We start from the raw sequence: 15,341 nt of genomic DNA on the forward strand, positions 1-15,341 counted from the left end.
TTAGCACATGTATTTGAGGTTCAATCACGTTGATGCATACATCAGTAGTCTATTCCTTTTATTGTTGAATAATAATATAATGTATGAATATAATGTATGATATGATATAATGTATGATATTTTATTTTATCCACTTCTCGGTTGAAGGCTATCTAGATTGTTCTAGGTATTGGTTTTTATGGTGATACTGATAGTACAGCATTACAATTATTTGCATGGAGAAATGTTTTCATTCCTCATGGGTAGATAATTAGGAGCAAAGTAACCATGTAACCTTCTGAGAGATTGTCAAATTCTTCTCAAAAATGTCCATACCATTTCATATTACCACCAACAGTACATGAAAATTTCAGTTTTTATACATCATCACCAATGATGAATATTGTCAATCGCTTGATTATAAACATGTAGTGTGTGTGTGTTTGGGGGTGTGTGTGTGCATGGGTGTGTGTGTGGTGGTAATTTATTGTGGTGTTGATTTGAATTTCCCTAATAAGTAAACATGTTTTCATGTGGTAATTAGCTATTCTATTATCTTCTTTGGTGATGTGTCTATTTTGCATATATATATTATATAATATATACATATACATTTGTAAAATATATATTAAGCAGCATTAGGTTAAGATAACTATGTTAAACAGTTTAATGTCTTCAGAAAAATTGAATAGACAGTATAGAGAGTTCCCATATGATCCCTCATAGCCTTAGCTGACTGACCAAGAAAAAAAATAGGGAAGATTCAAATCACTAAAGCCAGAAATAAAAGAAGGGTCATTACTACTGACCTGCCAGAAATAAAAAGGGCTATAAAGGAATATTACGAACAACTGTATGTGAACAAATTAGACAACTTAGGTGAAATGAAAACTCCTAGAAAGACACAAACCCTGAAAATGACCCAAGAAGAAAAAGGAAATCTTAATAGATATATAACAAGTAAAGAGTTCAAATCAATAATTTGAAAACTTCCAAGAAAAGCCAAGGTTCAGATGGCTTTTTGGTGACTTTTACTGAACATACAAAGAAAAATTAATAACAATTACTCACAACCTCTTTCAAAAAATGTAAGAGGAGGGAGAACTTCCCAAATCATTCTCTGAGTCCAGTATTTCCCTGATAGCAAAAAAAAAAAAAAAACCCAAAAATTACAAAATGTAACTGCAAACCAGTGTAACCAATACAAATTGTCCCCCAACTTAGGATTTGAGTACAATTTTTTAACTTTCTAATGGTATGAGAGCTATATGTATTCAGTTGAAATCATGCTTTGATACCCATACAAGGATTCTGTTTTTCACTTTCAGTACAGCAGTCAATAAATTACATGAGATATTCAACTCCAGAAAAAATACTAGCAAACTGAATCCAGCAGCATATAAAAAAGATTATACACCATGATCAAGTGGGATTTATCCCAGGAGTGCAATGTTAGTATAACATCCCCAAATCAAAATAATGTAGTACAACATGTGACTAGAGAAAAGACAAAATCTACATTGTCATCTCAATAGGCACAGAAAAATAATTTAACGAAATTCATAATTTATGATATAAACACTGAATTAACTAAGAATGAAAGGAACCTTCTTAGTCTTATAGTAGGCATCTATGAAAATCCAAGGCTAAACTTATACTTAGTGAAGAAAGTATGAATGCTTTGCTTGTAAGATCAGGAACAAGAGAAGAATGTCAGCTCTTGCCAGGCCAATAAAGCAAGAAAAAGAAATAATAAAATGTATCCAACTTGAAAAAGAAATAAAACTATTTCTATTAGTAGATGGCATAATCTTGTATATAGAAAAATAAAAATAAATCCACACATACAGAAAATAAAAGGCCTAACAAATGAATTCCAAAGGTTGAAGAGTGCAAGCTCAATATACAAAAAAAAAAAAAAAAAAAAAAAAAAAAAAAATTCTATTTCTATATATTATAAATGAACAACCCAAAAAAGAAATTAAGAAATAATTCTATCTAGAATAGCATTAAAGTGAATAAAAAGTTCTTGACAATAAATTTAACAACATAAAGTTAAAAACTTACACTCTGGAATCTATAAAACAATGTTGAAAATAAGACCTAAAAATGATATTCCATATTTCTGAAAAAAGTCAATATATTTAATGTAGCAACACTCCTCAAACTGATTCACAAAATCTCATCTATTTTTTTTTTCTTTTAATTTACAAGCTGTTTACGGCTATACCACCCCAAATACGTCCAATCTCTTCTGAACATGAAAGTTAAACAGGTTCTGGCCTTGTTAGTACTTGGATGAGAGACTGCCTGGGTACAGGGTGCTATAGGCAAAAGAAAGAATGAGAAAGGAAGGAAGGAAAAAGAAGAAAAGAAAGAAAGGAAGAAACAGAAAATAAACAAATTCACAAGCTGGTTCTAAAAGTCATATAAGAAATTCAAGAAACCAAAAACAGCCAAAACAACCTTATAAAAGAAAAATAAATTTGGAGAACTGAAACTTCTGATTTCAAAACTGAATATGAAGTTACAGTAATAAAAATAGTTTATACCTAAATAAAGATACACGTATCGATAGAATTCAGTGGAGAGTCTAGAAATCAGCCCTCACATTCATGGTCAATTGATTTTCAGTAAGGGCTCCTAGACAATTCAATTGGGAAACAACAGTCTTTCAAACAAATTATGCTAGGATAAATGGGCATCCGTTTGAAAAAGAATGACTGGCGCCTTTCTCAGACCTACACAAAAATTAGCTCAAAGTGAATCACAGGTCTAAATGTAAGAGTTAAAATATAAAGGTCTTAGAAGAAAATATATCAGTAAATCTTCATGATCTTGGATTAGGTAAAGCTTTCTTAGACATGATATCAAAAGCACAAGTGAAAAAAGAAAACATAGATAAATTAGATTTCATCAAAATTAAATACTTTTATGTTCCAATAATACCATGAAGGAAGTGAAAAGTCCCATATAATAAGATAAATTATCTGCAACCATATATCTGATAGGAACTTGTATTTAAAATATGTAAAGAAATCATAACTCAACAGTGAAAAAGAAAAATTAGCCAATAAACAATGGATAAATGATATAAATAGACATTTCTTGAAAGAAGATATACAAATGGCTTGTGAGTCACTGCTAATGAGTACAGATTTCCTTTTCGGAACAGTGGGAAAGCTCTAAAATTTACTGTGGTTATACTGCATATCTGTTAATATACTAAAAACAACTAAATTCAACATTTTAAATAGGTGAATTGTATGGTTTGTGAATTATATTCCCATAAAGCAGTTACATTAAAAAGATAATTACATTAAATACTTATTTGATATTTAAGGGTATCAATATGCAAAACAAGCATAATTACCAAAGCTGACTTCACATTGGATTTTTTTTTTACTTAGAAAAAATGGATTTTTGTATTTACTTAGAAGCATTCAGAACGTCAACAAAACTGCTGCACCTTTTTTATTTTTATTTTTATTTTTTGCAATCACAGGGTGGTGTTCAGTTAACAGAATAACAATTATTTCGTATAAGTTGCGTCAAAGACAACTAAAGATGAAAAAACTTCCATCCCCATATACAACTAATTTGTGCTGTTCACCAAGAATCTGCTTTAAATTTTCATACCAATTTACAACCTCTACACTGTACCAGGCAAGGTTAGTGGCTAATGAAAATACCACTAGGACAGAACCGTCTAAAGACACATTCAATAATGTGTTAACTATACAAAAAAAAAAAAAAAAAGGCACTACAATTTAAAAACAAATCTTAAACAACCTTAAATTTCAATTTGTCTCTTGAAGAGGAGTGAGTTGTGTACAGGGGGTTAAATACTTTACAGACTAGAAAAAAAAAAAAAAAACTGTGCTAGAACCAACTTATACATCATAATCATCTTCATCTTCTTCCTCTTCCTCCTCCTAATCCTCTTCATCCTTCACATCTTCCTCTTGTCCTTCTTTCATTTTTTAGCCTTGACAGCTCCCCTTTTTGCTGCATCAGGCTTTCCTTTAGCTTGGTGTGCAGCAATACCCTGTTCACATTTTTCCTTCAGCAGAGCAGCCTTCTTTGCATAAGGCCGCTTGTCATCTGCAGCAGTGGTGTCCACATCTCTCCCAGTTTCTTTGCAACATCGCCAGTGGGTAGTCTGGGATATTCTCCTTTGATTTTTTGGCTGATACTCAGAACAGAACAAGAAAATGGCTGAAGGAGGCCTCTTGGGTGCATTGGGATTCTTGAACTTTTTTGCTTCCCCTTTAGGAGGGATATAGGTTTTCATTTCTCTTTCATAACAGGCCTTGTCCGCCTTTGCCATGTCTTCAAATTTTCCTTTCTCTTTAGCAGAATTGCTCTTCCACCTCTCTGAGCACCTTTTAGAAAACTTTGAAAAGATAAATGAAGCATCTGGGTGCTTCCTCTTGCGCTCTTCCCGGCAAGTTTGCACAAAGAATGCTTATGATGATACTTTGCCTCTCGGCTTCTTAGGATCTCCTTTGCTCATGTTTAGTTATTTTTCTCCGTGAGGCACGGAGTCGCCCAGTGCCTGGCTCTCACTTGACAGGGCGCTGTCTCTATGGACCTCATCGTACTGCAATGGCTGTGAGAGGGGGAGCCAGACACAGCCTCCTCATTCCCTCTGCTCTGAAACCTACATTGAATTTTTCAGTAATTTCCGTTAAATTTCCAGATCACAAATTAAATATTTATGCATATTTTGGATTTAAGGAATGGAGCCTGTTTTAGCAACTGATGTCAGGATTATTAATACAACAGTCTTTACAAACAAATTGGCCCTCTGTATACATGGGTTCCACATCTGAATATTCAACCTACCACTTATCAAAAATATTCAGAACAAAAACAATAAAAAAGCAACAATAAAAAATAATACAAATAAAAATATAGTATGACAACTATTTTCATAGTATTTACATTATATTAGGGGTTAGAAGTAATCTAGAGATGATTTAAAGTACACAAGAGGATGTGCATAGGTTATATGCAAATACTGTGCCATTTTATAAAAGAAATCTGCGTATCCCTGGATTTTGGTTTCCATGTGGAATTCTGGAACCAATCCCCCACAGACACCGAGGGAGGACTACATTCAATTGTGTAAAAGATTTTTGTTTTAGGTTTTGCTGGTATTCCACTACATTTTCCCTTTTTTTTTTCATTAAAGTGAATTTAATACACTATTTAATGAATGACAAATGTATCTGCAAAATATACACAGTTGTAATAATAATAAATTATTTTCATACCCAGCAAACATGATATTAAATATTATGAAACAGAACATTACCATAAAATTTGGAACCCCTGTGAAACTCTCTCCAAACTCTTCCTTCTTTCTAATCCCCTAAAGATAATCACTATCCTTAATATTATTTATTTATTTGTGGGTTTAGCATGTTAGTGTTTACTTTAAACTATTTATCTAAGCATCTAAGTTTCTCAATGCCTTTATATAAATAGAATCATGATTTTTCAATCATTTAATTTTTGCTCAACATGTTTTTCACAGTCAAATCGATATGGGTAGGGGGAGCTATTTTCATTAGAGTGTAATAACTCTATTCAATAAGCATTTTAATGCATTTGTCTAGTCTCCTATAATATTGTTTGTTTTTGTTAATAATTATACTTCAAACTTTCTACATCATTAAAATTAAGATGCATCATGTATATATTGCACATAATTGGATATTATTTTTCTATTTATTGATAGTCTATTTTTAGAGAGGTTTCATATTTACAGAAATATTGAGTGGAAAGTTCAGAGTTCCCATATATTTCCTCTCCCCCTATCCTCCTTTTCTCCAGTTATTCAAAAGTCTTGCACTGGTGTGGTACAGTTGTTACAAATGATGAATCAACACTATTACATTAATATTTATTAACTAAAGTCAGTAGTTTACATTAGTGTTTACTCTTTGTGTTTTACAGCTCTATGAGTTGTGCCAAACGCATAATGTCACGTACCCACCGATACAGTATTATACAGAATAGTTTCACTGACTTAAAAATCTCCTGTGCTCCACCTATTTGTCCCTTCCCCTATACAACTCCACCAGGGAGCAACCACTGATGTTTCTGTTGTCTCTAAGTCTCTAAAAATTGCCTTTTCCAGCATATCACATAAGTGGAAATACATAGTATATAGCCTTTCCACACTGACATCTTTTGATTAGCAATATACATTTAAGGTTTCTCCGTGTTTTTTCATGGCTTGATACCTCATTTCTTTTTATTGATGAATAACTTTCCATTGTATGGATGTACCACTGTTTGTTTATCCATTCACCTACTGAAGGAAACCTTGGATGCTTTCAACAATTATGAATAAAGTTGCTATAAATATCTATGTGCAGGTTTTTGTGTGAACCCAAGTTTTCTTTTCTTTTTTTTTTTTTTTGAGGTTTGCAAATTATTTATTGAAACTGTATACATACATTGTTTGGTTGTAGAATTCTCAAATCACATTTTCCAAAACGTTTTTATCCCAAATCACAGAATGAATCCAAGTTTTCAATTCAGTGAGTAAATACCTTGGAGCGCAAATGCTAGATTGTATGGTAAGACTATCTTTAACTTTGTAAGAAACTGCCAAACTGATTTTCAATGTGGCTGGGTCATTTTGCATTCCCATCAACAATGAATGATAAATCCTGTTGCTCAATGTTATTATCAGCATTTGGTGTTGCATGTGTTTTGGCATTAAGCTATTTTTATAGGTTTAATAGGTATGTAATGGTATATTGCTGTCTTAATTTGCATTATCTAATGACACAGGATTTTGAGTATCTTTAGTATGCTTCTTTGCCATATATCTTCTTTGGTGAGATGTCTGTTTAGATCTAGCCCGTTTTATATGAGTTCTTCGACTTCTGTGGTTGGTGTTACTAATTCTTTGAATCCTTTACAGATCTGCGATACTGTGTTTAGTGAAATTTTCTCCTAGTCTGTGGCTTGCCTTTTTATTTTCTTAAAAGTGACTTTGCAGAGCAAAATTGTTTTCATATTAGTGGAGTCCTACTTAAGTTTTTTCTTCATTAATTGTGTTTTTACTGTTGTATATCTAAAAATTCATAAAAGATTAAGGTCTCCTAAATTATCTCCTGTATTTCCTATAATTTTTATAATTTTGCATTTGACATTTAGGCCTATGATTTATTTTGAATTAATTTTTGTGAAAAAACGTAAGGTCAGTGTCTAGATTCATCTTTTTGCAGGTGGACATCAAGTTGTCCCAAAACTTTTTTTGAAAAACCTCTACTTTCTCCATTGGATTGCTTTGCTCCTTTGTCAAAGATCAGTGACTACATTTATATAAATCTATTTCTGGGTTCTCTGTTCTGTTCCAATGATCTATTTGTCTCTTTTCTCACCAATACCACACTGTCTTGAGAACTGTAAATTTATAGTAAGTATTGAAGTCAGTTAGTATCAGTCCTGTGACTTTGTTCTTATTCAGCATTGTGTTGTCTATTCTGAGACTTCTGGCTTTTAATATAAACTTGACAATCCATAAAGTTGCTTGCTGGAATTTTGATTGATTAGGATTGCATTAATTCTGTAAAACATGTTGGGAAACTGATATCTTAAAAACATTATGTTTTCTTATTCATAAGCATGTAACATTTTCTATTTATTTAGATCTGCATTAATTTCTTTCATGAAAATTTTGTAGTTTTCCTCATATGAACCTAGCATATATTTTGTTAGATTTATAACATATATTTAATTTTATTTGCTAATATGAATAGTGTGTTTTTAATTTCAAATTACAATAGCTCATTCCTGTTATATAGTAAAACAATTAACTTTTATATATTAATCTTCTATTCTGCAACCTTGATATAATTACTTGTTAGTTTCAAGAGCTTTTTTTTGTTAATGCTTTGGAATTTCTACATAGACAATAATGTCCTCTAAAACCAAAGACACTTTGATTTCTTCTTTTCTGTACACTTTGTTGGATTTGATTTGCTATTTTTTAAAAACAGATATTTCTACCTATGTCTATGGCAGATCTTGTTCTGTAGATTTTCCTTACTTGTAATGTCTTTCTCTGGTATTGGTTAGGGTAATGCTGGATTCATAGAATGATTAGAAAATCTTTCTTCTGATTCAACTTTCTGTAAAAGATTGCAAAGCATTGGTATAATTTTTTTAAAATGTTTTGTAGAATTCCACCATTAAAACCATCTGTTTATGGTGTTTTCCATTTTGGAAGGTTATTTGTTGCTGATTTAGTTTAATACATGTAGACTTATTTAGATGATCTATTTCTACTTGTACGAGTTTGGCAGATTGTGTTTTTCGAAAGAATTGGAACTTTTCATCCAGTTTATCAAATTTGTGCATAGAGTTGTTCATAATATTTCTTTATTATCCTTTTAATGTCTATGAGATCAGTAGTGATGACTCCTCTTTTATTTCTGATATGAGTAATTTGTGTCTTCTCTTTCTTTTTCTTAATTAGCAGGGTGGTGGGTTATCAATTTTATTGATCTATTCAAAGAATGAGCTTTCAATTTCATTGAAATTCTCTATTGTTTTCCTCTTTTCAATTTCTTTGATTTTTTCTCTGATTGATTAATTAATTAATTAATTGATTAATTAATTAAATTGGGATTTAATTTGTTCTTCTGTATTTATTTTCCAGTGTGGAAGCATAGGTTATTAATTTTAGATCTGTCTTCTTTTTTAAAAATATACATTCAATGTTATAAATTTACCTCTAAGCTCCATTTTCTCTGAATCCACAAATTTTGACAGGCTGTATTTTCATTTTCAGTTAGTTCAAAATATATTAACATTTCTGTTTAGACTTCTTTGATCCATATGGAATTTAGGATTGTGCTGTTTAGTCTCCAGCTTTTTGGAATTTTCAAGTTTTATTTCTGTTATTGACTTCTAGTTTAATTTCATTGTAGTCTGAGACTATACTTTATATAATGTCTATTCTTTTAAATTTGTTAAAGTGTGCTTTATGGCCCAGAATTAGGTATATCTTGGTGATTGTTTTATGTGAGCTTGAGTAGAATGTGTATTCTGCTGTTGTTGGGTGAAGTATTTTATAAGTGTCAATTAGATCAAATTGGTCAATGGTGCTATTAACTACATTCTTACTGATATAGCTAGAGTTTGTGCTGGATATGTCAAATACCTATAGAAGGATATTGAGAGCTCCAATTGTAATAGTAGATTTGTCTGTTTCTCCTTGCAGTTCTATCATTTTTTGCCTTACATATTTAAATGCTCTGTTCTTAAGTGCATACATTTTAAGGATTGTTGTTTTCTTGGAGTATTAGCCTTTCTATTATTAGACAATCCACCCTCTTTATCCTTGGCAAAGTAAAGAGGCATTTAAGCATTCTTCACTTTCTTCAATATTGTGAAAATTCCAGAACTAAAGTTTTTCCATAATGCTCTCCAGTATTTTAGCTAACATTGATAACTCAGGGTCCACTCTGCCATGAAGGAACTGGATCACTGTCTTAGATCGGAATTTATATTCTTCGTCAGATAATTATATTAAATAAGAGAAAGTAGAACCCAAGAGTGTGGAACAGTTTCCAATGGATAAATGAATTCTTCAGCAAGTATAATTGAGATGTAGACTAAAATGATAATGATAACCTTGGTGTAACAAAACTATTAATAAGATAATTAAACTAAGACTGTGAAAGGAGATGTAAACCATCTGAAATAACTCTCCTTGTCTAGTATATATTTACATAATTATTGAGAAATGTTTATTGGCAAGCATTTTGGTGTTACCTAGGAATACTGTATACTGTCAATAAAGGTTTTTATGATGTCATTAAAAGAATATAAAATTTGGGAGAAATATTAATTGAAAATGAATGATAAGTTTACGATAAATGATTTATAATAAAATAATGTTCACAACCTTAAGCATATTATATGCTTCTCATGAGTTAAATGTGCACCAAAAAATGCCAACATAGAGCTATAATGGAATTATAAACTTCTCCTTGCATCCAGGAGAGAGTGATTAGGGACCTCTGTCTGTGGACATTAGGCCAGGCTTCACAATAGGGGAAGATAAATGAGCTGGATCTTAAATGTCAAGATGAGGAAGAACATTCCAAGCAGAGAGAAAACAGCAAAGATAGTCTTTTAAATATCACTCATTAATAGATATTTCCTAATCAATTCATTGACTGTGAGATTTTATAAAGTTTCTCAAACCAATCTTATCCTTGGATATTTTGTTGGTAAAAATTGGGGAGAAGAATTCCACCTACTACATAAGTTTATATAAGCATGATAGTGATATACAAATGTTACCTGATTTTAAAGTATCTATATGTCATAGGTACTGTAAATGCCATGGCTTGTTTGTTTACCTGTACTTTAAAATTCACTTATGGTGACTGACAACACACTAAATGAAAATGAAACAATAGCTTGTATTCAAAGTGCATGTTTAAAAAAAATAATATAAATGTATATATACATATATATTATGATATATACACACACATACAATATATTGAGTCAATATTTCATGTTTCTTAATTGCCAGATTACAGTAAGATGGGTGGTTTTGGTTGGAAAAATTATTTTTTCTTTTCTTCTTTTTTTTTTTAAGTTTTAATTTGTCGCTATACATTGTGGCTGATTATTGCTCCCCATCACCAAAACCTCCCTCCCTTCTCCCTCCCTCCCTCCCCCCCAACAATGTCCTTTCTGTTTGCTTGTTGTATCAACTTCAAGTAGTTGTGGTTGTTATATCTTCTCCCCCGCCCCTGCCGGTTTTTGTGTGTGTGTGTGTGTGTGTGTGTGTGTGTGTGTGTGTGTGTGTGTGTGTGTGTGAATTTATATATTAATTTTGAAAAAATTATTTTTTCTGTTGGTAGTCTTCATAAATAGTTATGACTGTAAAATAAATGGGAAGTATTTTCAAAAAAATTTTAAAAGCCTAATTTTTTCTCTATTAAGGTATATACTCTTTTTATTTAGCATGCATTTATTGGCAAAATTCTTTAGTCATGACATCCTTTATTCTAGGGATCAGCAAATATTTCTTTAAATATTTGAGGCCTTGAATGGTGTAGAGACTCTGTAGAAACCACTCAACTCTGCTGCTACGTTTTTGCTATCACAAAAACAGCCATAGATAACGCACAAATGAGTGACCTGGCTGTGTCTCAATGAAACTTTATTTACTAAAACGGTGGCTGCCAGGACTTGACTGGTGGGCAGGCTATGGTTTGCCAATCTTTGCCTTACTCTATTTAATTTTTTCTCCCTAAATGTGACAAATGCTAATGGATAATTTAGAAAAAATATCAGGCCCAACCAATCTTTCGAGCAAAATAAATTATTACAAAAATAGCATAAATTATGTAAGAGAAGGATCATGATATATGATCAGTATGATACATTTTAGACTTTAAGCATTGCAAAAACTGGACATGTATCTTTGTAGTTCTAAATATCTCTAGGTGTTACCTAGAAAAGAAGCATACTCTCAACAAAGGTTTTACGTGATGTCATTGACAGAATATAATATTTGGGAGCAATGTTAATTGAAAATCAGTGCTAAGTTTATTATAAATAGAGTCCACCAAAACTCCATAACTTTACCATTTAACTTTAACTGAACTTGAAATTTCTATTTTCACTATGTGAGTATGTATGTACTTTGTGTATACTGAAGAAAAAAAGGGAAAAGAAGAAAAGAAAAAAAGAAATCACCTTGGCTTGAATAACAGTAGCTCACATCAATTCTAAGAAATTGTTACATCAACTTCTCTGGCAAGACTCCACTGGTAATGTTTATTTTTCATTAAACTCTGATTCTTGACAGAAGAGCTTACCAGCAGTAAAAATAATAAAAAACTAACAATAAAATAAAACACAGAAAAAAATAACCTTGAGCCATCCTAGGTAGAACCATTTCTGCCAGAAAGATTAAAAGCATGCTTTCAATTTTTTTCCCCTAGTACTGAGTAGTTACTTTCTAAAAATGATTTTGAAAAGGATACAGAATGCATAAATTGTGGATGTGAAGTGAACATTTTTAATGCTTGGTCACTGTCACCTTAATTTGAGTTTACTGAAATTTGAATAAACATGAGAATAATAAGGAAAAAATATTTGACATTGAAACAAGTAATTAACAAGCAATATTTACTGGTATTCATTGGTGAATGTGATACAGACTAAGTTGCTTAATCACAATAAACTGATTGTGAATATTTTCACATCAACTGTATGTCTGTGTAGTTAGATGTGGATAAAGAGAGATGCTGTGGTGAGTCAAAACTGCTGAAATAAAATATGTGATATGGAATGTAGGAGTGGAAATAATTCATCTGGACCAGATCAAGATGCCAAGGTAATAATGCATGTATCAGACTAGGTCAGGAATAAATGCCATATTTTTTTTCCAAAATAAAGCATACTTACACACGCCCTTTATGTGTTGAGCTGTCTCCCTCAAGAAAGATTTATTATGTCCGTTTCCAGTCAGGCCATTCACATTGTGCTTAAAGCCTATAATTTCTGGAAGGTTTCCTTATGTACTATGTAACAGATGAAGAAAAATAATCGAGGGAAGGAAGAAATGGGAAAAAAAAAAGAAAAGAAAAAGAGAATTAAAAAGAAAGAATGCAAATTCCACCCCGTATCTTCTATATTTTCTTATAAGTTTGAGAACTAGATACAGAAGTTTCTGAAAATAGTACGATGTTTGCTTATTGCGGTTGGCTATTATATTTTCAAGATTTTATTGGCCACGTTCAGATACTGTGCTGAGGGGCATAGCAATGTTTTCGGTTAAGACTTTATACATTCAGTGTTTCAAACCTCACTATCAAAAGATTGCTCATATATTCCAAGAACAGGATGTGAAACAGTTTTGTGTTTGTTTAAGGTATTATTATACTCATGTAGATCATCTTCTATGTACAGCAAAAAGTAATGAGCTGAGGTGGTCCAGGAAATTCAAGCAATTATTTTCCATGCTAGGAGGATGCCTGGTGTTCTTCTCAGTTTAGAGTCTGAAATCCTTTTGTTCTCACACAGCCTTCGAAGAGAAAAAACATGACAACACATTGGCACCAGGGAATCTTTTGTTCGGTGATGGATGTGTACCTCCTAGGAAGAGGAGGACGCTGCTGGGCCTCATTCATTAAGTTGATGTAATGGTGGCATGCACTATCATCCACAGAGATTTTCAATTGAGTGTTATCCCACCAATCACTTTCTCACAGCCTAATGGAGTGTCCCTGACATCAGAGACTGATAAATTGCCCAGTGCCAATTAAAAAGAGACACTTTTCCTGTCAGTCATTTAGCTGCAATATTCTCCTTTACTAGATTAGATTCCATAAAAGTGACAGAAATGATGAAAGTTTATTTGTAAAACTCTTCACTTTAATTTTTGCAATGACATAGGCTTCTGAGTTTCCACACTGGGTCCAATGTCAGGAAGGGCACTTATTGATGTCATTAGAGAGCCATTCTCAGTAGATATTATTATAACAAATATTGAAGGACTCAAACTTTTAGAGTACAAATGAACTAATTGTGAAGAAAAATACACTCCTCCACTTATCAAATATTTATTGCTAACTTCCAAACACTATACGGGCCTGCTTTCTTAACAGATGACAGGTGGTGTAAACTCTGAAGTTAGGAATTGACCTCTGCCCCATACCTCCCACCTCTCCCAACCTATCTCAAATTGCTGGGTGTTGAAAACTACTCTCTTGCCTAGAGTATCATTTTCTACTTTGGTAAGTAGATTTCAATCATAATGCAAGGTCTCTGAGTACATGTCAGCCTCTGCTTCTGATAGGTTTGCTGCCGAACTACTGAAAAATAGACTTTAATGTTCTGAATTTACTCCCTTTAAAACCTCCTTTAGGATCCTTTAGCATCCAACACAGAAGTAATACTTTAGTCAACTTTTACCATGGAAGTTCTTTAATGAATATATCCAGTTCTCTTGCTTGAGAAATAGCATATCACACTGTTTAATAGCTTGGTGCCAGTCAGAGTTTGAATCTTATCTCGACTGTTCACTAGCTGTATAACCTTGGACAAGTCACTTAACTATAATATTATAGTAATATTTTTATAAGTTCTATAGATTAAATATGTCTTTAGAAAAAAAGACAAGCACATTGTGTGTTAACCATTACTATACACTTACCTAAAATCCCCCCAAAATTTCTCTTGAAACAAAGTACATCTAACTTCAATCATTCTTTCATTGAAAAGCATTTGGTGTACCCAGCCAAAGACTAAGTATCAGAGATATTTGGATGAACTAAAAAAATGAAAATGCTTTCCAAAAATTTATGGATGCTGAGGAGATAGATGAATATATGCAATGAAGTAGGTAAATCATACAAATACTAAAGAGTGCTAACATTGTAGGGTGAAGAAAAATTCATAATTGTATTGTTTACTTTAAAAATTTTGATTAAAAACACAGATCTCTATAATTTGTATCTCTTTTTGTCAATCCTATTACCTAGGTAACTGGTACATTTGCCTACATGAATCTAATTAAAGGAAACACTTGGAAGAACCATTCACTAATTTTGCCCAAGGAGCGAGTTTCAGTCTAGGGCACTGTGCTCTCTTCTTAGCTACTTCAGGCTGGAGCCTCAGTTTAAACCCTGTTTGAGACACATTTCACTTTGGCATTGGGAACTTCATATTGTTTGTCATTTCTCATTTTCTCCTCTACAAAAATATCACATTAGCAGTATTTGAAAAGTTTTGAGGGACTTCTGATACCAGCTAGAAGTTTTGACTTATCTGCCCATCTATAAATAATTATAAAATTGTATAAATTATATGAAGCACTTATTTTCAGGCATTCCACAACAGCTAGCAATGCCTCTAATCCTTGAGATGGAAAACACCCCAGAAAAGGGTCATATTCACCCTGGGTTTTTATTGTTTCCTTGTTTGTTTTGTTTGGTTTTTGCCTTGAGGCACTTTATAGACAACTGTGATCCCACTGGGAAGAGGAGACTGAGATGACTGGATGACAGTTTTGGGCTGCTGAGGTGGCAGCAATTTGTGACATAAGATAAGAGAGAGGAGAGACCTGAATGAATAAGGTACTGTAGAAATCGGCACAGGGATCCTCTTGAGTCTTTAACCATATGTATGCATGCTCCGAGCCAGGTGCCATGAGACCAAGAAGAAATCAGGTACCAGAGGCAGAAGGGAGAGGGGATTGTGAGCTGACAAGAGATTCTAGAGGTCACACAGTGTTGGGAGAAATGGAAGTTGTCAACAGTCAAAGTAGCCAATGTCAACAGATGTTGATGAATGTATCAGCC

The 15,341-nt window shown here is 32.5% G+C and overlaps 1 pseudogene; it reads right to left on the reverse strand.

The window, feature by feature from the left end:
• Positions 1 to 3,872: 3,872 nt before the first annotated feature.
• On the reverse strand, positions 3,873 to 4,495 carry LOC134364531 (high mobility group protein B1-like; annotated as a pseudogene).
• Positions 4,496 to 15,341: the final 10,846 nt, after the last annotated feature.

Source organism: Cynocephalus volans, chromosome 16 (assembly GCF_027409185.1).
Source record: "Cynocephalus volans isolate mCynVol1 chromosome 16, mCynVol1.pri, whole genome shotgun sequence".
Taxonomy (NCBI): Eukaryota; Metazoa; Chordata; class Mammalia; order Dermoptera; family Cynocephalidae; genus Cynocephalus; species Cynocephalus volans.